A 23913-nucleotide genomic window follows, 5' to 3' on the forward strand; every position below is an offset into this window, starting at 1 on the left:
TAACAAGCAAGCTCACATGAAGCTATCAGCATAACCATGTTCAGGGCCCAGGCCCAGTGTTCAAGGACTGGAAAAAAAGTTATCACTTCTGGTATTTGTTTTTAAAAATATGAACTTTTGACATAAGAAACCAGATCATTCTATTTGCAGCAGCTAGGATAGGACTTAAATGTTGTGGGTGATAAAATGGCTTCTTTGTTGAATGTTAGGAAAAGATGTAGGCAGTCCAAGAAAAGGGATATTTTTTTTGTTGTTGGTTGAGGGGCTTGAAGTCTGGGCGTGGACACTGTCCCTGAGCTCTTCAACTCAAGGTGAGTTCTCTACCTCTTGAGCCACAGGGCAACTTCTGGTTTTCCTGTGGTTAAATGGAGATAAGAGTCTCTGGGACTTTCCTGTCTAGGGGCTTTGAACTGCAGTCCTTAGATCTCAGCTTCCTGAGTAGCTAGGATTACAGTTGTGAGCCACTGGCACTAGGCTAAAAATGGGGGGATTTTAGAAAAGAAAGTCCACCTCTTTACCTGTGTCTAAACCTCAGATATCACTATTAGAACACTTCATCCTCAACTCATTTCACCAGACATTTGTAAATTTTCTCTTTCCCTTTATGTAGGAATACTGCAGTCAATATCAACTCAGCTGTGGGACTGGATCAATTGTATGTTAATTGCTAGCACCTAAATCAAGAACTGTTACATCAAAACAAATGAACCCCTCACTTGGAATAATTGTATTCTTTTTATTACAAATCTGTGCTTTATCAATTCCTAAGGTGATATTGGACATCCTAACAGGGTGATGATATTTTCTTTCTCTTCAGCAATTGTCCTTCTCCCACATGTGTTCAAATATTTAAGATTTCAAAGATTTCCATTGATAATTCATTAAGCTGACCTCTAAGATAATGTGCAATTCTTGAATTTGGTCTGCTGTCTTGTTCTTACATGCACAGGCTTTTTATTATTTATTTGTTCTACAAGGAATTCTACTTTCCAATCTTCGTGTGATCAATTTTAGTCCCTTTCATCAGTCTTTCTGACTCTCTCTCAGGAGTCTCATTTGAGTCTGTCTCATAAAAATATATATTAGTTATCAGCTAAACGACTCTCAATTTCTGTTTCTGGCCTGACTTCATGTAGGCTGTGATAGCAGCCCTGACTGGCTGTGCTTACTGCAGTGTGTTTTGTTTGTTTTGTTTCTGGTTTTGTTTTGTTTTGTTTTAGAGGTCTAGGATTACTATTCAAGGTAGTAGGTTTTCTGGGCCCCTGTGATCCCCTGGCCTAGAGTCAATGGGGTTAAAATTATTGATGATTGTAGAATACACTTTGAATTATTACATTAAGTCACAGAATTAAAAAAGTAATAATATATTATTTGTTTAAATTCTGCTTCTCAATTTTACAATTCATGATATATATTAGTAAAATTAGATTCACTTTCTTCTTTTCTATAGCTGCTAAAAGTAAAATTATATATTAAACATTCAACATTAAGAAATCAATAATAAGTAACCTATTATTAAAATGATATAATACTAAACTGTGATTTGAATTATAGTTCTAACAAATTGTGATGTAAACAACAATTAATAGAATTATGGGTAATATTTTTTAAACTTACCAGCTTTTTATTTGTTTCCTAATTGTCTCATTTGTAATTTTTGGTCCAAGCCATCTCTTCATCCTTATTGTTTAGTTTTCTATTTTATCTCTACTGGTTTGTATTTTGTTTTCCCTTTTTAGTGACTGACATGAGGCTGAAAATCTGTATGCTAGTTAATTACTTCCTATGTTAAAGTAAAATTATTGTTCTCCACAGCTGTTCTACTCTTTGTATAGTATTTTCCCCAGTCCCATATCCTGTATTGCTGCTCTCATGTATTTTATTGTATTTTTATTGTGAAAATACCATACAGAGGGGTTACAATTATATGGGCAAAATAATGAATACATTTCTTATTAAGCATTGTTGTCTCCTCCTTTGTTTCCCCTTCCCATAGCTTCTTTACTTTACTTTTTATTTAAATTTTACTGTCAAGGTAATGTACAGAGGGGTTATACTTACATAAGTAAGGTAATGAATTCATTTCTTTTCTAATTTGTTATCCCTTCCCCCATTTTTCTCCCTCTTCCCTCCCAACAGCCCCTCCAGATTATTTCCAACATATTTTCTTCTGTGTATCACTGTTGCATAGGTTCCCCCTTTGTCCTTTGCCTCACCATTTTTTCCCTTTCCCTTCCCTAGTTCAGATTAACATATTTACAATAACCAGGGTATCAAAATCAAATACTGTGACTACAGGGGATACACCATAGTTGGGGAAAACACAAAAGGTTAAAAAGAAATCACACAATACATTAAGAACAAAAACAACAAAGAACATGTCTTGGAGTTCATTTCACTTAGAATCACCTTATACGATCATATGTACATAACTATAGGGCTATTCTGCTCATTTACTAAGATTATCCTTGATGTACACAATAATGCTCCCCTATTAATCAGTAATCCCACTGCGGGGCATTTAACCAGGTGGCCACAAGCAAGGCCACACTAAAGCTACCAGCAAAATTATGTTTATCACAGTATTATTTACCATAGCTAAGATATGGAATCCATCCAGATGCCCCTCAGTAGATGAATGGATCAAGAAAATGAGACACACACACACACACACACACACACACACACACACACACACACACACACGCTAACATGGAATACTATGCTTTCATCAGAAAGAACGATACCACCTCATTTGTAAGGAAATGGAAGTTCTTGGAAAAAATTATATTAAGTGAAGTAAGCCAGACTTAAAGAAACATAGGTCCCACGGTTTCCCTTATTTGTAATAATTAGTTTACACCAAGGATAATCTCATATCCTATGTTGAGCATACAACATTATTGCTATATTGTTTGTTATTATTTCTGCAAACAGGCAGGTATATTTAAAGAATTATGCTCATCTTATCCATTACTGGAGGAAGAGCATCCAAAAGAGCAACCCCTACTAGGAAGAACAACTCCTACTTATTTAGCTTCATTCCTATGTAAGGCCAGTGTTGTCCCCTGTATCCTCATGCTGTACATTACAACTCTATACCGGTTCATCCTGTATATCTACTATCTTCTACATTGTGACCTAAATGCCCCAGCAATTCCACTTTGCTTTACTTTTCAAAAAATTTCACTCTTAATGTTTGAGGTTGGTGTGTGTGTGTGTGTGTGTGTGTGTGTGTGTGTGTGTGTGTGTGTGTTTACAAAAATCAGAAGACAACATTTTTCCTCATTTACAATACATCTTTCAGGTCATTATAAGTTGTGGCTAATGGGAGAAGTCTCTTGCTATTTTAAGGATGAAACAGAAAAATATATTTGTGCATGCACCACAGTTGTTTATTAGTCTGTAGTTGAACACTGAATTTCGATTTATATCTTGGCTGTTGTTGTGAATAATGTGAATAACAATGAACTACAGATATATTTATGAGTTACCCAGAGAGAAATAATCACATGATTGGTGGGTCAGGTTATATTTCAACTTTGGATTTCTTTAGAAAACTGCATACTACTTTCTACAAGGAGAGTATTAACCTGTATTTTGACCAAGAGTGTAGAAAATTTCCTTTTCTCCACACTCTCACCAGCCAACCTTATTACCTTTTGAGTTTTTTTAAAGGGCATGTTTTTACTGTGTGCAATACCCAAGATGACCTCAGACCCAAATCTTTTTACTCCAACCTCCTAAAAGCTTCGAATTACAAGTCTTTACCACCACACCTGGTTCCTTTGATTTTTTTGATAAGAGTTATAATAGTTATGAAGTAGTATCATAGTAATTTTGAATTGCATTTCTCTAATGACTTTTGTTTACAAAACATTAAGCCAGCATAGAAGTTGTATTAAACACAACTTTGTAAACCCACTGGCGATTTTCAGAGCTTTTTGGTAAACGTATCTATTCAGAAATTTTGAAAATTTTTAATCAAGTTTCTTGTTAATCTCATCTTTAATCTCTCAGTACAAAATCAATAATTTCAAGGTAGTAGAAAGGAAAAAATAAAGCAACTCCTAACATTTTTCAGTTTTCAATAACATGATATTGCTTAAATCATTTTCTGTTAATGCTTGAGACTATATAACTCAATTTAGTTAGACCTTATACAAGGCTATGTATTTTATTTTACGTTGATTTTTCTTTCCAAAACTTGTGTGACTAATTTCCCTTGGTTTCTTTCTGTCTCATGTAGTTCAGATTTCAAACTGAAGAATAAATGGAAGGAACAAACAAAAAAAATACAGTTCCTCTCATCTGATGATGCCTCTACAAGAATGAGGAAAGACCTATGATAGAATATCAAAAAGACAATTCATTCTTCTAGGTCTTCTTTATCTTTGTGATGTAACTTAAATGATGTAACTTAAACGGAAGGAAGCAAACCAAAAACTTAGTTCCTCAAATCTGATGATGCCTCTACATGAATGAGAAAAGACCTATGATAGAATATCAAAAAGACAATTCATTCTTCTAGGTCTGCCTTATCTTTGAGATGTAACTTAAATGATGTAAAACACAATATACTGCTCAGATACTTTTGTTTTATCAGTTTTGTACATTTTCTTTTGGACTTCATCTCAGTCTACAGCATTCCTTCATTATTATGTCCCTTATATTTTTACACTAACAAGACTTAAGATAACCAGTTTGATTTACAACATGAGAAGTTATCTACCCGGCTTCCTTGGAAGTAGAGCATGATTAATAGATAACATTGCTCACTACATGTAATGGTTTCTGCAATACTTATGACATTCTATTTAGTATTTAAAAAAAACTTCTGGCTAAACTCAAAGCTCATGCATAGAAGTTTATGTTAAGTATTTTACAAGTTTTATTTCTCTTAATTCTTAAGATAACATTTGCTATAATGCTAATGTTATTACTATTTTAGTGTTGGGAAAAATTGTAATTAAAGGCACTGAGTGCATGGCCCAAAGACACACAGTGAGGAAGGAAATGAGTCAAAGTTTCCAAAAGTCTTTCAGCAATACACAAAAGGTAGGTAAATTCTTTCCATTCTCTTACACTCTCAATTCAATATTCATATTGTCCAAGAAATTATAGCATAGCAAATATTGCCCATGGTGATTGTTTTCTATCACATTTTGTCTTCAACACAGACTTTGTTGGTGACATTGGGTTATCATGCACAGAGCTGAGCTTCTAAATTGAGGTCCAAAGAGAGACAAATTTCTTCTGTCCCACAGTTCCAGTTTCCTTTTTTAAAAAGTACCAAAACTTTTAAATATCATCACTTACTATCTTTTAAGAATCCAAAAATGAAATAAATTCACATTTAATCAATCCAAAATGTTTTAAAAGTAGGAGATAATTAAACAGGCCCCCATGAAGTAAATTTTCTTCTACTTTTAAAATTATGCTGAAAGCCTTGTATTGGCTAGTCACACCTGTAATCCTATCTACTCGGGATAGCTACTCAGGAGCCTGGGATCTGTGGATAACCATTGGAAGTCAATAAGGGCCAAAAAAAAAAATTCATGAAATTATTTTTCAAAATTTTTAATGAACTAGCAAAGACCCAGGGAAAAAAATGTAGCTCATATAGTACCTCACCAACCTAGAGAAGAAAGGTCTAGCAAGACATTTAAGCCCTGATTTCAAACTCTGAGCATGCCAACACACACGCATGCACATGCGTTCACGCGCACACATTTTTTCCCTTCCCCTCCCCAAATTAGAGAAGCGTAAATACAAGAGGCAGATGCACCAACTTCAAATACAGAGAAAACAAGGGTTATAGCGTGGGGGGAGGAACATACAAAGAAACGAAAATTCACATCGCACATTATAAGTACGTTAGAAACAATAGCAAGAAACAAAAAACTACTTGTTTCCCTATCGTGGGGTTCAATTCCCTTAACATTATCATTTCTGTTCATATGCACATAGGTTTTGACCTTGTCTGCTTAACCCAGACATATATTCGTTATTGAAAATAAGGGAAACCATGGGACCTTTTTCTTTGGACTTGGCTTACTTCATTTAATAAATTTTTTTCCAAGTCTTTCCATTTCCTAACAAATGGGACAATGTCATTCTTTCTGATGGAGGCATAGAATTCCCTTGTGTATATACATCACATTTTCTTGATCCATTCATGTAGTGGGGACAGCTGGTTGGTTCCATATCTTAGCTATTGTAAATAATGCTGCAATAAACATAGTGGTGCTGGTAGTTTTAGTATGGTCTTGTTTGTGATCATTTAGTAAATCCCCAAAAGTGGGACTCCTGGGTCAAAGGGGAGCTTTATGTGGAATCTTTTGAGGAACCTCCATAATGCCTTCCAAAGTGGTTGAACAAGTTTACACTCCCACCAAGAATGTTGTATGGTTCCCTTGTGGCCACATTCCCTCCAGCATCTGTTGTTGTAAAAATATGGAACACACCACGAATTTGCATATCGTCCTTGCGCAAGTGCCATGCTACTCTTCTCTGTATTGTTCCAATGTTAGTGTATGTGTGGCTGAATTGAGCACAGAATATTTTTTATATCAAAAGTGCAATTGTGGGGGCTGAGAAGGTGGCTCAGTGGTAGAGCGCTTGCCTTACATGCATGAGGCCCTGGGTTCGATTCCTCAGCACCACATAAGCAAAAAGAAAAAAGCTGCAAGTGGCGCTGTGGCTCAAGTGGTAGAACTCTAGCCTTGAGCTGAAGAGCTGAGGGACAGCGCCCAGGCCTAGAGTTCAGGCCCCACGAATGGACCCCCCCAAAAAAAGTGCAGTTGGATTTTATTAAACTAGACAATTCAACAAAAAGTAAGTTCAAAAGAATTGTCATGAAATTTTAGAACCATATATTTCTTACATAAGCACAAATTTAAGAATAAAGTCAAGATTGACATGTCAAAAACAAAATAATTCCAGATATTTGTTGCTCAAGAAATGTGTAGGAGGGGGATTCAATTATTCTATACAAGGCACCTGTCATAATGAACACTGCACCAAGTGTTAAGGTTTGTTAAAAGTTTTAATGTTTTAAATATATTTAATTTTGGGAATTTGTTTACATATGCCAAAATTAGGACTGTTTGGCAGGTATAAAACTTTTCCATAAAGTATTTAAGATTTATGGTAGCAGACATATACTACTAAGTATGTACATTTCAGAGTTTCGAGAAACTTTATTAATGAGAAGTTGCAAAGTTTTTGTGTAAAGAAGCAGAATGAAGTGTTAACACTTTGTTAACTACACAGGCTGTTAAAACTTTAGGGCTTCCTCAGTTTATAAGTTAATGAGGAAAAATGATGATATAAGCCATAAACAAATAATGAGAAGAGCCATAAATAGTAATCTTAGTGGATAGCTTTAAAGACTACTCATATTCTATAAAACTCTTGATGAACATCACAACCTCAGTCAGTGTTAAATGTACAGGATTATGAGAAAATAGTAAAATCTAATATGTAGTACACTTCAAATAGTGAAAACAGTAATAAATTTTTGTTTTTTATTTTATTAATTATTAACATTTAATTATTGTTTTCTTTATTTGTAGCATTGTTTTACTTGTTGAAATATAGTACAACTTTTTTGGGGGGGTCCGGTCGTGGGGCCTGGGCGCTGTCCCTCAGCTCTTCAGCTCAAGGCTAGCACTGTACCATTTGAGCCACAGCACCACTTCCGGCTTTTTTCTTTTTCCTTATGTGGTGCTGAGGAATCTAACCCAGTCCCTTATGCATGCAAGGCAAGCGCTCTACCACTGAGCCACCTTCCCAGCCCTAGTACAACTTTTTGTAAATCATCATTAGGAGGTACTTTGAGAAGGTTACTTGGATGGTCAAACCAATTTTTATAGGTGCACGTTAATTTACAAAGACGAAAATTAAGATCAAAATATTTATTTAAAAAATTATCAAATAGAGTCTGAGTCAGAAGTTTTGATAAATGTCCACACCTAAAATTTTATCCCTAGGCTGAAGCAGCGGTATTACAGAGTTAAGGCCAAAACAGTGATAGACTGTGGTTTGTTCTTTATTTTGATTTTGTTGGTCATGAGGCATGAACTCTTGGGCCTGGGTGTTGTCCCTCAGCTCAAGGCTAGCGCTACCACTTGAACCACTGCACCACTTCCATCTTTTTTTGCTTATGTGGTGCTGAGGAATCAAACCCTGGGGCTGATGCATGCAAGACAAGCACACTACCACTGAGCCACCTTCCCAGAAACTGTGTTTTAAAAAATCATCTAAACTTTGCCAAAGTTTTGAATCAGCTTGAGTAATTTGGGAGTGGAGTCTATGGGATTCTTTAAATACAAGATCATGTCATCTGCAAAGAGGGAGAGTTTTATTTCTTCTTTCCCTATTTGGATCCCCTTTATGTCTGCATCTTGTCTTATTGCTGTAGCTAGGGATTCTAATACTAGATTGAAGAGAAGTGGAGAGAGTGGGCATCCTTGTCTTGTTCCTGAGTTAAGAGGAAATGGCTTTAGTTTTTCACCATTGAGTATAATGCTGGCTGTAGGTTTGTCATATACAGCCTTTATTGAAAGGCTGGACAAATGGGATTGTATAAGGTTGCAGAGCTTCTGCAGGGCAAATGACATAGCTAGCAAGATCAATAGAAAGCCCACGGACTGGGAGAAGATCTTTACTAGCCATACAACGGACAAGGGTCTCATATCTAAAATATACTTGGAACTCAAAAAATTAAACCACCCAACAACAAATCCTCAAAGAAACAACTGCCCAATAAGTAAGTGGGCGAAAGACTTAAAGAGAAGCTTCTCTGAAGAAGAAAGAAGGATGGCCAATAGACACATGAAGAAATGTTCAACATCCCTAGCCATAAAAGAAATGCAAATCAAAACAACATTGAGATATCACCTCACTCCAGTTAGAACAGCAAAAATCAAGAACTCTAACAACAACAGATGCTGGAGGGGATGTGGACAGAAAGGAACCTTACTTCATTGTTGGTGGGAATGTAAACTTGTTCAACCACTTTGGAAAGCAGTATGGAGGTTCCTCAAAAGACTCCACATAGAGCTCCCCAACGACCCAGCAATCCCACTTTTGGGCATTTACCCAAATGATCACAAACAAGGCCACACTAAAGCTACCAGCACAACTATGTTTATTGCAGCATTATTTACCATAGCTAAGACATGGAACCAACCCAGATGCCCCTCAGTAGATGAATGGATCAAGAAAATGTGGTATATATACACAATGGAATTCTATGCTTCCATCAGAAAGAATGACATTTCCCCATTTGTTAGGAAATGGAAAGGCTTGGAAAAAATTATATTAAGTGAAGTAAGCCAGGCCCAAAGAAACATAGGTCCCATGGTTTCCCTTATTTGCAATATCTAGTATAGGTATGAGTCAAGCGGAAAAAGTCAGATAATGTGATGTTAGGAAAACAAAACCTCAAATATGTATTTTAATGTTTTTGTTTCTTTCATGCATGTGTTTCTAACGCATTTATAAGATTATTTCCTTGTTGCTTTGTATGTCCCTCCCCCACAGTGTAACCCCCGCTTTCACTATATTTGATGTCAGTATAACATGTGGAGGAGATGGGGACGAACAAGTCGTTTAAGGATTCAGGTGGACCTGTTGCAACAATGAGAAGTACAAAATGTCATGTCAAAACCAGCTTTACAATGTCGGTGGGGGGGGGGGGGAGGGGGGGGTACGATTGGTTGGGAGGGAGGGGGGAGGCAGGGAAGGGAGGTGAAGGGTAAACAAAGGAGGAGGCTGCAATGCTTGGTAAGAAATGTATGCATTATCCTGCCCATGTAATTGTAACCCCTCTGTACAGTATGTTCTCAAATAAAATAAAATAAAATTTAAAAAAAAAATCATCTAAACAACATTTGCTTTCTGCTTTGGGTAATATAATGAGAGATATAAATATATTTTTATATTTTTGTGAATTGTACTTCTAAATTTATACTAACTTCAGCCACTTTATCCTTTTCAAAGTCATAAATATCTCTGAGAGTTTGCTTCAGTGAAGATTGTTTTTGCATTTATAATTTCTTCTGAGTTATTTTTATTTTTATCAAAATAACTTTATATTTCATGTTGATTTGTTATCATATAACAAATACCTTCAAATGTACACATAGAGTCTAAAGATAGCAGTATGAATATTCTCATACAGCTCTTGTTTGTCTGTTATGCACTTCTAGTATTGTGTTATTTCTCTCTCTCTTTCACTCTCTCCCATTTCCTCTCTTTCTCTTTCATGCTCCATGTCTGGTACTTAGAATTTCGGCTGGTCTACTACTATCCTTCAGGTTCCACTAGTTTTCTGGGAACATGATAGTGACCATCAGTTACCCTTGCATTCTTTAAGAGTTATAAGAGTGACTTGATATTATTCTTTGCCATAATAAATGGTAAAACAGCAGATCTAGGAATTCCTTTTCACGTTTACTATTACAAATTTTATCTCATAGAAATCATTGGGATGGATAAGATACTGTTAACCTGCGACCTAAAAGTTCTTTTTCTTTTACAAACCTTTTTCTTTTATTATCAGTTAGTAACTACATATAATGAAAACAAAGCTAGCCTATGGAAAGTGGACCGAAGTTGCTCACAGGGATGAAAAACAAAGGAATGTGGGAAGTGTGTACAAAGGATGCCCATCATAGAACACAGATCCTAGGAGCAATTTATCATGTACACTTTGTGAGAAAGACAATGTGCTGTGAACTATAGATTAAATCACTGAACAACTGATATATATATGCACATATATTTGTATATGTATATTTATTTATATATGCACACATATGTGTATATGCCCTTATATATGTACACATGTATGTTACTGTACACACAAATACACACGTACATGTACACATATATACATGCACACATGGAGAAAGACACATAGATACAGCCAACACAAGTTTCACTAGGTGTTGAATATGCCTCAAATGGAATGCTTGGAACAAAGTATGTTCAAGATGTTTTTGTCTCTAAGCGTTTTTTTTACCACTCTCTTATCTCTTAAAACTTGTACATTTAGAGAGATTCCACTTGCAAAATGCAGTACAAGGGATAGCAAATCACTCAGAAAACTCAGTAAGTAAAGTTCATATGGTGTTTCCTTGCTCCCCACAGAATGCTTGCTCTTGTAGAAACTCTCAACAATCAAAGTAGAAGGAGAATGCCCTGGTAAAGAATAAAGTTATAAGGCTTTAAATGGCATCCTTACTTGAGCTTTTTCCAAGGACTGGATTCTACACATACATTTAACCAACTCATGTGAATAGTCTTATGTGAGAAATGCTGACTAAGGTCTTGCTGATTTCCTGGCCAAGAAAATAACAAAAAAAGAAAATATTTTTAATGTTTTAAAGTTTGAGAATAATTTGTAACCTGTCAATAAATGTGTAGAACACAATTATACCAAGTAACAAAAAATGATGGTGTTTCACTTATGTGCTCTTGGCCTTGATGAGTGATTTTAGGTTTGTCTACACAAGTAGAATCAGCATAAATCAAGCTAGCACTTCTTCATTTAAGATATAAGGAAAGGATACAGGTTGACCCATTCTAACAATGAGATGTACAAGACAGTCTATCAAGGGGTGGGGGGTGAATGGGGAAGTTGGAGAGGAGTGAAGGAATGGTATGGTAGAGGAAAAACAAATGAGGGGGTAACAATGCTCAATAAGAAATATACTCATTACCTTACTTAGGTAACTGTAACTCCTCTGTGCAGTATATTTACAATAAAAAATATATATTAAAAAGATACAAGGAAAACTTCTGTACTTATAGGAAGTTGTATTTATCACTCAATATCAGTAAGGTATTGGTTTTAGGACCAAAGGTATATGAAAACTTTGGATACTCAAATTCTCTACATAAACACAGTATATTATTTACTTTAGAATCTGCCCACAAGCTAGTGCAGAGTAATTGCTATGAAAATTTTTACTACATTCTAGGTTTGAAATGAAACATAAAAATATATGCACTGTCAACAGATACAAATTTTTTCAGATAAATGTTGTTTGCAGTTTGTGGATGGAATTAGGAGAGCAATTTTGAAAAGCACAAATTTCATCACCAAGACCGGTCTGCAAATTTTAACAAGGAGCTAATACAGCATCATTGAATAGTATGGAACTCCAAGGAGAAATACTTGAATTGAGACATTATCAGAAAAGGTAACCACAGGGGCTGGGAAGGTGGCTCAGTGGTAGAGTGCTTGCCTTGCAATGCATGAGGCCCTGGGTTCGATTCCTCAGCACCACATAAGCAAAAAAAAAAAAGCCGGAAGTGCCACTGTGGCTCAAGTGGTAAAGCTCTAGCCATGAGCTGAAGAGCTGAGGGACAGCGTCCAGGCCCAGAGTTCAGGCCCCACAACCGGACTCAAAAAAAGAAAGAAAGAGAGAAAGAAAGAGAGGAAGAAAGAGAGAAAGAAAGAGAGAAAGAGAAAAAAGAGAAAGAGAGAAAGAGAAAGAGAGAAAGAAAGAGAGAAAGAAAGAGAAAGAAAGAAAGAAAGAAAGAAAGAAAGAAAGAAAGAAAGAAAGAAAGAAAGAAAGAAAGAAAGAAAGAAAGAAAGAAAGAAAGAAAGAAAGAAAGAAAGAAAGAAAATGTTACCACACAAGGACTTTTTAGAAATGCAGCTGCTAGATTTTCATGGAGAGCTTTCATAACACTTTGTGAAGCACAAATCAGAACCTCACTGAAGTGTAGATGGATTTCCCTCTCCTTCCTGTCATGGTTAGTCATTATCAATCAACATATAGCTAATCTTGAATAATCCTCTAATAACAAAATGTTGATGGAGTGTTTATATGCAGAAAACCTGGGAAGGCTAACTTTTTCCAATTAGGACATTCTGTATTCTATGACCCAGCAGAGAGTAAACTAAGTAAGCATCCATTTACAGCCTTCTGAATAATTCTGATTATGCCCACATCAGTTATCTATCCATACCTGTGCCCGAGCGAGAGGATTTTAAAAGAATTTAGTGATTTACAATTTAAACTTAAATATGGAATGAAATTAGTTCCAATGCATTACATTAAGATATTTAGAAACAACTGGGAAACCTAAAGGTCTATTGTTGGGTTTTCCTCCGTCTTTGGACGGACGGGGTCCGAGGAGAGGTAAATGCGAAGTGAAGTGCGGCTGCTCGCCTGTTCCCCAGCCTCCCTTAGCCCAGTAGCCTAGGAGACAATCAGACTCAGCTGGGAGTCAAACCAAGCAGGAACTCGTTTATTAACAGGGAGCATCCCCTTTTTAAAGCAAAAGACTGCGTGGGAGGAGAGGAAATGGAACCAACCAATCACTGAAAGGCCACACCTTATCATGCACCTAAGCTTCCATGAGATGTTTACACACTGAACCTAAACAAATCCAGCTCTGCCCACTCAACTTCCTCTCAGGGCCATCTTTGCTATCCCCCACAGTCTATAAGATTTATTTTTATTGAAAGTGAAGGAATATTGGAATTTGGTTCTCTACAGTTTAAGAAATTTGCAGCAGACTTGATACTTATTTAATTTTGTATATTGAAAGGAACAAAAGCCTCAACAATATGTCAATACTATCCTCTTATTTATCTATAAAGGTTTATGCTTCTGGTCTCTTAATATTAAAACTTCAAAATAATTATCTTTAGCAAGTTGTGCAAAGGGGTTTCAGTTCATCATGTCAGTGTTGAATAGAGTGTATGTGCATTTCAATGTTCAGTGCATCTGGATCATTGTCAAACTTTTCATTTTTCTTCCTTCCCTTACCCCAACCCCACCTATCCCTTCAAGTTTCCTACTTATATTCTCACATATGTACATTGAGTGTTATAACTGTATTAGTCCACCATTTCCCTCTCCATCCTTCTGCCCTACTTCCTGTAAGCCTAGATCCCCTTTTAAGACTTGTTTCAACTTCATGGTATTTTATTAAATATCTCTACCTTTGGCATTTGGCTATGGGCTTGCCACATCCTCTCTTCCATGTTTGACCACATAAATGAGTATATTTCTCCACATTTCTAATCTCTGAATGGCTGACATAGGTCTATTTTACTATTCACCTTCTGTCCTAAATTTAGAATTGCACCTTCAGGGCCATCCTAGAGACCTTTATTCTTCTCTACACACTGAAGATGGAAAGGAAATAATTTCCATGCTCTCAGCATTATGCTATCCATCATGAATTTCCATCACTTATCACTTCAGCAGTCGATGTTTAGGGACAATCTTCAATTTCTGATGATAGGAGCACGAGTCAGTTTAATGATGCAGATTCCACTATGTAGTGAGCCCTGTAGTCTTCTAAATTTTCAATAAATTTCGAGTAACTTTTTATTAATAATTTAAAAAGTTTTATTTCAGTATTTGAAATGCTGCCCCAATTATTTAAAAAGTTTCACAATAAGCTAGACTGAACTTTCCCCTCATTTTACCCACTAGTTCAAGTTAAGTCTCCTTTGGCTTTATTGTTTGAGAGGCCAAAGGAAGAGGGTAAACAGAGAGATGATATTACTCAGATATCTTCTTCCTCTTCTGTTTCTGCTATTCTTGTTGAGAGGAAGACTGTAGCAGGGAACAAGAGTGATGCTTGACTTCACCATACAAGGGACCATTCCTGGCATGTCAATTATTGTTTCTCAGAATAACTTAAACTTCTTACTCTTGCCTTCTCTGTAACAGTAACCTAACTATGGCTTCCTTGGTGTGGGAGGAAGCACACTAACAGGTTACTAACTGTAAACTGGTATTTTATATCTCAGCTTACTACCAAAAATATAAAGCTTTGGCTACATAAATGCAAAGGTACTGATTGTCCAACAATACCTTAATGAGCAGTAGACAATTCTACCCAGCTACCCTCTCCTCTCATATCCTCCCTTTCACTCCCCTCCACTCATTTACCCCTCCCTTCTTCCTTTGTCTCTCTCCTCCATATTAATCTCTATCTTCTCCCTTTTTCTTTTCCAGTAGCAAGTGATTTGGTTTATCAGACAACACATACACAATTGAACAAATATTTATTTCTCCTCTTTTTGTGATTATTTATTCTTAAGAAGTGAGTTCTAGCACAGCACCAGTGGCTTACACCTAGATACTCAGTAGGTTCAAATTTGACAATTGCAATTCCAAGCTATTTTAAATAGATAAACCTAAGAGATTCTTTTCTGCACTTCTGGTAAAAGGAAGACGTGAAGTTATAGCTCAGGTGGTATAGAGCAAACATTGAGAATTTAAGCCCAGATAGAGCTCAAGGCCAGGAGTTCAAACCTCAGTGCCAGCACAATATTTAAAAAAAAAACTGAGTCCTTTGTCTTAGAAGGGATATTTCTCCAAAAATTCATACCCAGGGCAATTTTCAAGGTCCAAGACTATTTGTAAGGCTCTTTCACATCTTAAACCAATTCTTCTGCTTGATTCACATTATGGAAAATAGGAGTCACACTTCACATTTAAAGTATGTGCATTGCTGAACAGCTCTTCGCATTTTTAATGTAAAGGAAGCATCACAGGAATTCACCTCACTTGGGTGAGTTAGGTTTGACTCACTGACAGACTTTTGCAAGTAAATGAGGGTCTGTTTACATGTAAAGAAGTCTATACAGATGGTTTTCTAGGAGAGAGAACAAGGTAGCTGTTGTCCAAGTTTGAATCAGAGTAAGTTTATTCCTATGATATGGTAAAGAGAAGCTCATCTCATAGAACACTATGCAGACAGTAATTTCAAAAGGATTAAAAACCCATGTCTATGTTGTGAACAGCCAAGTTTTCACAAACATAAAACAGTTTCCTTAGCCATGAAAATATAAGTTAGAGCAAAGGGAACTAGGTTAAATATAGTTAATGGCTAAGTGACATGTGTAAAAGAGTTCTGTAATCACAACTAAACTATAAATTTTTCACCATGTCCCTAACAAGAATCGCTAAGATAGGCCTGCCTAAATCTGTCATAGAGGACTGGGTTCATGCAATTATCAGTTTTGTTTAGGGTCCAATATCTTCTACAGTTGCTTGGGTTGCAAACCGCTCACACCACATGCAGTGTCTGGAAAAACGTGCTGTCTTGCTAGGCACCTAAGGGATTTTTGAGCCACTGTGAATATTTATCGTTTTTTAATTATACCTGTCAGTGTGAAGTCGTTTCATGATAAGAATAATAGTTTCTGGACCCTTTGTTCCACTAACAAATCTCAGATATAAATATAGCCGGGAGCCTGTAGCTCATGCCTATAATCCTAGCTACTCAGGAGGCTGACATCTGAGGGTCACAGTTCAATGCCAGCCCAGGCAGGAAATTCCAAAGATTCTTATCTCCAATAAACCACCAGAAAACTGTAAATGGCACTATGTCTCAAGTGGTAGAGCTCTTGCCTTGAGCAGAAGAGCACAGGGACAACACTCAAGCCCAGAGTTCAAGCCCCAAGACTGACCAAAAAAAAAAAGTATGCATATATATATATATGTATAAATGATGAGATGAATTACATTTAAATATAAGTCAATATTTATGGTATACATTTAAAATATAATTATATATGATATATTTATAATATATACATATATTTATGTATAAGATCATATTGGCTTAGGGGTGTTTGTGTGTTCGTATGTGTGTTTGTGTGTGTGTGTGTGTATGTGTGTATAAGTGTCCGGGATACCTACCCTCATCTCTGTGGTGCCTCATCCTCCCAGCAGGGAGTGCATCCAGGATCTTGACCCCAAGGAAGGTGGATGGGGGAAGGTACCTAAGGTCACATCCAGGGGGATGATCCAAATTCTGTCCTGCAACCTAAGCCTGGACAGGTAAAAGAGAGGAGAGGTTTAGGGGAACATCAAGGGAAGCCCCTTACCTTTGGCTACAAGTACAGCAGAAAACTGTATCCATCTTTCTTAGTAGTCAGATAAAAGGTGTACACTGTTCATTTATTTTATGATTGTGTTAGTCTTAGGACTTGGATTCAGGGTCTGGGTGTTATCCCTGAGCTTCTTTTGTTCAAGGCTGAGGCTCTACCACTTGAGCCACAGCACATCTGGCTTGTGTGTGGATTTGGAGAGGGAGGTGATTTATGGGAGATAAGAATCTCCTGAACTTTCCTGCCCAGCCTGGCTCTGAGTCATGACCATCAGACCTCAGCCTCCCAAAGAGCCAGGATGATGGATGGGAGCCATGAGCCTCTGACCGCCACCATCCATTTATAATGCCTTAGGCCCAGGGCCAGGCCACCCACACTACACCTCCTTGTTGGGAGTAGGAAGCAGACATGAGTGGGTTTGATACTTCAACAGCCTACTTATCTTTGAGCATTGTTCTGGGTCACTCTGATGTGGCTTCCTCCTTATCCACAGCAATGACTTGGCTCTGTCACAAGAACAAATGTCCTCCGGGAGGTGTCAGGTCTTGGGTCTTTCCTCTGCACCCCACCCCCCTAACCAAAACTACACTCCCCAGCAAAAGGTATTAGACATGGAGTGTTTTCATTGTCTTATAGCCAGGCCCTGACCAGATAGGTGGGGGTATGGGTCAGAGTCCCGGGATTGTGCTGGGCAGAGGGACAAGGCAACATCTCCTCATCCACTTTCCTTCTACAGTGTAGTAGAGGGATGTGGGGAAGGACTCAAGGGATGGACAAGGAATAACCATCACAGTCTAGCCGGGGCACAGAGGGGCTTACCTCATGAAGCTGGTTCAACAGCCTGAGCGAAACAGCTCCTGACACTCAGCCCACCTCCAGAATGAGAGGGACACCTTCGGTTCCAGCCACATGGGGATGCTGGGCCACCTCCTCCAGCACCTATTCAACCAGTTCCTGAGAGAGAAAGAGAGATAGAGAGGGAAAGAGGGGGGAGAGAGGGAGAGAGGGGAGGGAGAGGGGGGTGAGAGAGAGAGAGAGAAAGAGGAAGAGAGGGCCAGAATTACACTTAAGCCAGGTGCTGGTGGCTCAGGCCTATAATCCTAACTACACAGGAGGCTGAGATGTGAAGATCATGATTCACAGCTAGCCCAGGCAGGAATGTCTGTGAAACTCTTATACTCAAAGAACCAACAGAAAACCGGAAGTGATGCTGTGGCTCAGGTGGTAGATCGCTAGCCTTGATCTAAGGAGCTCAGGCACAGCATCCAGGCCTCAAATTCAAGCCTCACACATGACAAAAGTGGACCTCCCACCACAAGAAGTGGGCTGAATAACACTCACTGTCCTAGGAAGTATGGCAGAGAAGTCAGGCCGAGCTTCCTATCAGCTGGAGGTCATGAGTAGGTCACCTGGCTTCTCAATGCCTTATTTTCCCCAGCTGCAAGACTGAATACAGTGAAGGATCCCCTTCCTCATGGGGATAGGTTAATGATGAAAGACAGCCATGTTTTGTTTCATAATCCTATACCTGTTGCAGGATTAATAACAGACCCCATCTGAGCCCTTTCTAGGAAACTTCCTGTCATATGCTCACAGAATTTTTGAGAACCATATCTGACAGCTGCTCCCTCTGTGCCTGGCCCAGCTCGAGAGAGCCCTCTGTATTAGTCCCTTGTTTCCTCACAACTGTCCCGTGAGGAGAATGAGGTCCAATGGTCGACAGCCAACCCAGAGCTTCACCTGTGGTCAAGAATCGGCTGCCGTGGACTAAGAGATTTGGACAATCCATCTGAAATGATAACTGAGTGGGGCGCTAAATGTCTAACACCCCCACCCCACACACACACAAACACACCTCCACCGTCCTTTGCAGGCAAAGATGTTTTAATTTCTTTCTTTTCGTTGGTTGTGGGGCTTGAACTCTGGGCCTGGGTGCTATCCCTGAGCTCTTCAGCTCAAGTCCAGCACTCTACTACTTGTGCCACAGCACCACTTCCAGTTTTCTGGTGCTTTATTGGAGAGAAGAGTCTGAGGGTCTTTCCTGCCCAAGCTGGCTTTGAACCGCGATCCTAAGATTCAGCTCCTGAGTACTTAGGATGACAGCCATGAGCCATTGGCACCCAGCCAAACATACTTTTCCATGCCTGTCATCCTATCCTCTCAGGAGACTGAGATCTGAGGACTGCAGTTGGATGCACCCTTGGCAGCAAAGTCATTGAGAACTCTTACCTCCAATTAAACACCCAAAAACGTTGCAAGGGGAGCTGTGGCTCAAATGGTAGAGTGCTAGCTTTGAGCATAAAAAAAGGGATGGGACACAGGCCCTAGTTTTAAGCTTTTTCTAGCATTGATGCACCTAAGAAAAGGAAGCAGGTGAGCACATGGGAGCTCAAAGCTCACACATAATACTCAAGACTCACAGAATAGACCCCATCCTGCTCTGATTCTCTAGATTCTATGTCCTAGATCATGGCAGTCTTAAATGAGACTGACCATGCACCAAGTCAGGAGATTCAAGTACAATCTCATACTGAGGATCCCATGACCTCATCAAGGACTCAAGATCTCTCACTGTCCTGCCTCGACACTGGGCAGTCAGGTGAGATCTAGTTATACAACTACAGGATATGGGAATGAAAGGATTTCTCAGCCAAGGGATGCAGACTGGAGGGATCTAGGTCCCTCTCTCTCAGGGAGGAGAAAAGGGCCCATCCATCCCAGGAATGTTCCTGGGTTGTGAGTATTCTCAAAGAAACAACCCTGCTCCGAGCCCACTGCCTCTGGTTTTCCCACTAGCCTCGACCTTCAGTCGGCCCTCTCTGAATCCCAATCTGCCATCTAGATTAATGGCTGAGCAAGCAAAGAGACCCACCTCTACCTCTGAGGATGGCAGTCACGGGGACCTAGAGTCCCCTAAAGGAAGTCTGAGGGCAACATGGGTCTGACTCTCGCCCTCATTCCCTGGGTGTCCTGTTCCAGTGGCCCGCTTACCTCTGTCTCTGGTCGAGGAATGAACACTGGGGGTGTCATCTTCAGATTTAGCCAGCAAAAGTCCCAGTCCCCAAGGATGTACTGCACAGGCATCCTGCAGCGGATGACAGCCAAATCGTCAACGGTGAACCCAGAGTGCCAGGACTTTTCATAGGCATGTGGCTGGGTCAAAGGCTCTATCACTGATGGTCTAGGTTGTCAGGTGAGGTCATGGCTCCCATGGCCTGACACACTTGATCTGGGATTGTCCTCCCTCTTCATCTTCCTGCTGATCCCTTGCCACCCCCCTCTTGACACTCCCTCACCCTATACCTCCCTAGCCATTGGACAGTTTCTTCTTATCTGACCAGAAAATAAACTTGGTGAGCCAGGGGAGATTGAAACTCTGTGACCCACCCTGAGCCCTAGGGTCTACCCGAGGCTGTTTCCCTCTGCAGTCAGCGACCACTCAGATCTTGGATGTCATGAAGTTGCTGATGTCATGAACGGGTCAGTAGCTTGGTCCTACATACTAGCTTTAGGCTCAGAAACTGTCCCCACAGATATTGTGAATGGTTGGCTCGCTTGATCCAGGGACTACAAACCAAGGCTTGCATGCTCCCTTCTTCCTTCCTTTCCTCCTTTTCTCCCTCCATCCTTCCCTCCTCTCTTTCTTTTTCCTTTCTTTGTGTCACTCCTGGGCTTGAACTCAGAGCCTTGGTGCTGTCCCTGAGCCTTTGTATTCAAGGCCAACAGTCTACAGCTTGAGCCTACTTCTGGCATTTTCTTTTTGGTAGTTAGTTGGAGATAAGAGTCTTACAGGCTTTTCTGCCTGGGCCTTAAGCTTCAATCCTACTATTTCAGCCTCCTAAGTAGCTAGGATGACAGGTGTGAGGCACCAGCATCCAGCTCAAACCAAGATTTCTTCATGTGCTGTGGAACCAGAACTGGAACCTTTCATCGTGTATGACCCCCTCCCCTTCCCCCCCCCCCCCGCCAGGACCTGGCAAACACTGTAACGGTTTGTTGGTGAATGACCATCTGTCTATGACAATACTACAGAAAAGTCCCATCCAATTCAGGTAAGCATCCTGGGTGGGGGTAAAGCCTGATGTAGCTCTCCAACAGTTCTCCCTCCTCCCTCTTCCCACCCTCTTGGTGCCACCGCACTTAACTGTTTTGGTTCTAAGGACATGAGCCATGATGTACTCACTGGATTCCAGGGCCTCTGGGATGCCTATCTTCTCAAGGATCTCTGTCCAGCGGCTGACCAGCTCTGTGGCACTCAATTCCCCACTCAGCTGTGAACAAGGTTGCCCTGAGGTGAAAGCCTGGCTCAAAAGGCCTCCTCTCCACTCCCTGGGGCCAGACAGGATGGTCCACCATATCCGGCCCCCAAGTTTCATGTTCCAGAGATAGGACCCCTGAGGCATCCCAGGTCTCTGAATTTCCCAGAGTCCAGGACAGGTCCTGGGAATTGTCTCTACACACAGCTAGTAGGCTGCAGATGGCGAAGTCACAATCTCTGCTCCCCACAACATCCTCAACTGTGGTGGTCACCCTAGAGAGAGCTGGAGAAGAATCGGCAGCTGCCGGAGAAAGGCAGTCAAGGCACAACGTTCATAGCAGGAGACCATCTGGCTAGGGAACTCTGCTTGTGCTGCTTTGAACGTCATTGTTTGGTAGCTGAAATGGTCCATCTAATTTGACCCAGAATCCCAAGCATTAGTTAGAAATTGCCAGCTTCAAGGAAAAACCCTGGAAAAGCTGGCATTTCACATGTCCCAATCAAACTTAAAGGGTTCCATAGTTAGTGGTCCCCTTTTCCTTTCAGACAGCCTACAGCAGGTTATAGAAAATGGCATTCAGAGAGCCCTAGCTAACTGTCATGTCCTGATCCCAAGTAGTCTCCAGCAGAGGGAACATACTTGCCTACCATTGCGCAGCTGGAAACAGCCCAAGAGGGACACAGCTTGGAGTCTGCAGGACTCCAGGGAGGACTGCCCACCAGTGCACTGCCCCTGGAGGGAATCCATGCCACCATTGGGGGCCTGGAGCCCCATGCCAAGATGCCCACGTACACCGTCAATACCCTGGGTAAGATTCCCCTCTCATCCTCAGTCATGGTGAACCATCTGCCACGTCACACTGATCATAACTTCCCAGACCCTCTTAGCTTCACAGCCCCTGCCTTACTACCTCTCATCTCGTTCCCTATTTATGTTTGGCAGACTCCTTCCCAACCTTGAATTAGCTCCAACTATACACACCACAGCAGACTGTCTGGCTGGAAGAGTGCGGCTGTGGTCACAGTAGCCTCATGAGCCTTCTGGCTGAAGACAGAAGAGCAGGTGTCCACACTGGTCGTGGTTCACACAGGCCTCCTAGGGGAGACCCACGCAGGCCCAGCAGTTACTGTGGGCTGCAGGAAAGGGGAAGAAAGAGGTGGAAAGGAACATCTACTGAAATCTTCCCTAAAGGAGCCATGAAACGGTGAAAGAGAAAACAAAAATTGTGGCTGGTCTCCTAGTGGGCATTAATGAAAAAAGAACAACAAATAAAATGCTTTTGCTCTTTTTAGACATGGTGACTTAAATATATTTTCATTGTTCTCATCCTCCTTGCTCTCCCAACACACACACACACACACACACACACACAAACACACACACACACACACACAAACACAGACTCAGAGCAGTGCCTCTCCGGATTTTTTTTTCTCATCTGGGCAATGTACCAGCTTGAGTACAGGGGTTCCCTTGTCAGAACCAGGGCAACCACCCAAGGGGAACAATGCTCTAATAATGTAGAACCACCCTGCCTCCCCGTTTCTCCAGGGCCAGACTCTTCCCCTTGAGAACAACCAGCCTTAACTTCCCATTCACCAAAACCCTAGGCCAGGACGCTGGGTGAAGGAGTCCTGAGACATGTGGCTCCTCAGAGCCTGGACAGAAAACAAAGCAGGGGGTCATGGTGCCTCCAGAGAGGTGTCTGACCTGGGGTGGGGGCGTTGTTGGGGACTTTGATGGGGTTCTAAAGGCTATATACATGGATAGACTCCCTACTTTCAGCCTATATACTTCGGGGCGACTTGGCAGATCTTGGGGAGGACGAGAAGACCAGATGGACTGGGAGCACTAGCAGAAGCTGGCAGAGCTGGGAAATGTGATCACCCAGTCAGAACTGTTGACAGCTGGGGTTGGGGGTACAGGCTGGGTGTATGTCTGTCAGAAGGGTTGTGTATTTCTCCCAAATATCCACCTTCTATCTGACCCCAGTGCCCTCACCTCTCTAGTGGGCTCTTCTGGGAATGTCCTCAGGTGAAAGGGTGACTGAGCACAGAAGACAAGGGCTCACACAGCAAGGGAGGGGCCTATCTTCTTTATCCAACACCTCCCTCCCCAGCAAAAATGAAAAGACCTAAGAAGGCAGGTGTGGAGGTGCTGCTCCCACCTCTGACTAAAGCCACAGGTTCCCACCAGGGAGAGGAAGGGTGCAGATGCATGGCTGTGTGGCTCCCACTGCTCCAGCCAGGGGCTCTGTGGTGTCCCTGGATGGGTGCTCCTCACCCATCCTTGCAGCTCCCATTTTCATAGGACACTGGACGCTAGGGATGGGGGTGGGATCCTCAGGTCGACACCCAGCTCCAACCCCCACCCCTGGGGTGCATTTGTGGCAGAGCCAGGGCGGACTGTGGGGTGCTGGGGAGGTGCAGGCAGGACAGGAGAGGGGAGGCGAGAGGCTGAGTTCCGGGTCTGCGGGGGTTGGGGGGAAGGGGTAGAGTGGTGGAGTCACAGGGTGCAGGAGTCACGTGAGGTGCTGTCCCGCAGGGCGGCCACTCACGTGTACTGCTGGAAGAAGCTGTAGGCTGTGACTCTGGGTGCGCACCCTGAGTCTGAGGCCCCGGGGCGGGGACCAAGTCAGGGCCACAAGCCAGACAGGGGTGCGCCATCTCCACCAGGTGACTGCAAGAGGCTCCACCAGTCAGAGCCTGCAGCACGTTTGAAATGCAGCACTGCTGGGAAGGGGCGGGGGCGTCTGCTGGCGCGTGGTGGGGC

General features: G+C 41.0%; 1 non-coding gene across 1 annotated transcript; it reads right to left on the bottom strand.

The window, feature by feature from the left end:
- Positions 1 to 6450: 6450 nt before the first annotated feature.
- Positions 6451 to 6557, bottom strand: LOC122108373. Its single transcript, XR_006147554.1, has one exon. It is a non-coding gene; the product is annotated as a U6 spliceosomal RNA (small nuclear RNA).
- Between the last annotated feature and the right edge of the window lie 17356 nt (positions 6558 to 23913).

This window comes from Dipodomys spectabilis, unplaced genomic scaffold (genome assembly GCF_019054845.1).
Source record: "Dipodomys spectabilis isolate Male_0828 unplaced genomic scaffold, ASM1905484v1 ptg000058l, whole genome shotgun sequence".
NCBI classification, from domain to species: domain Eukaryota; kingdom Metazoa; phylum Chordata; class Mammalia; order Rodentia; family Heteromyidae; genus Dipodomys; species Dipodomys spectabilis.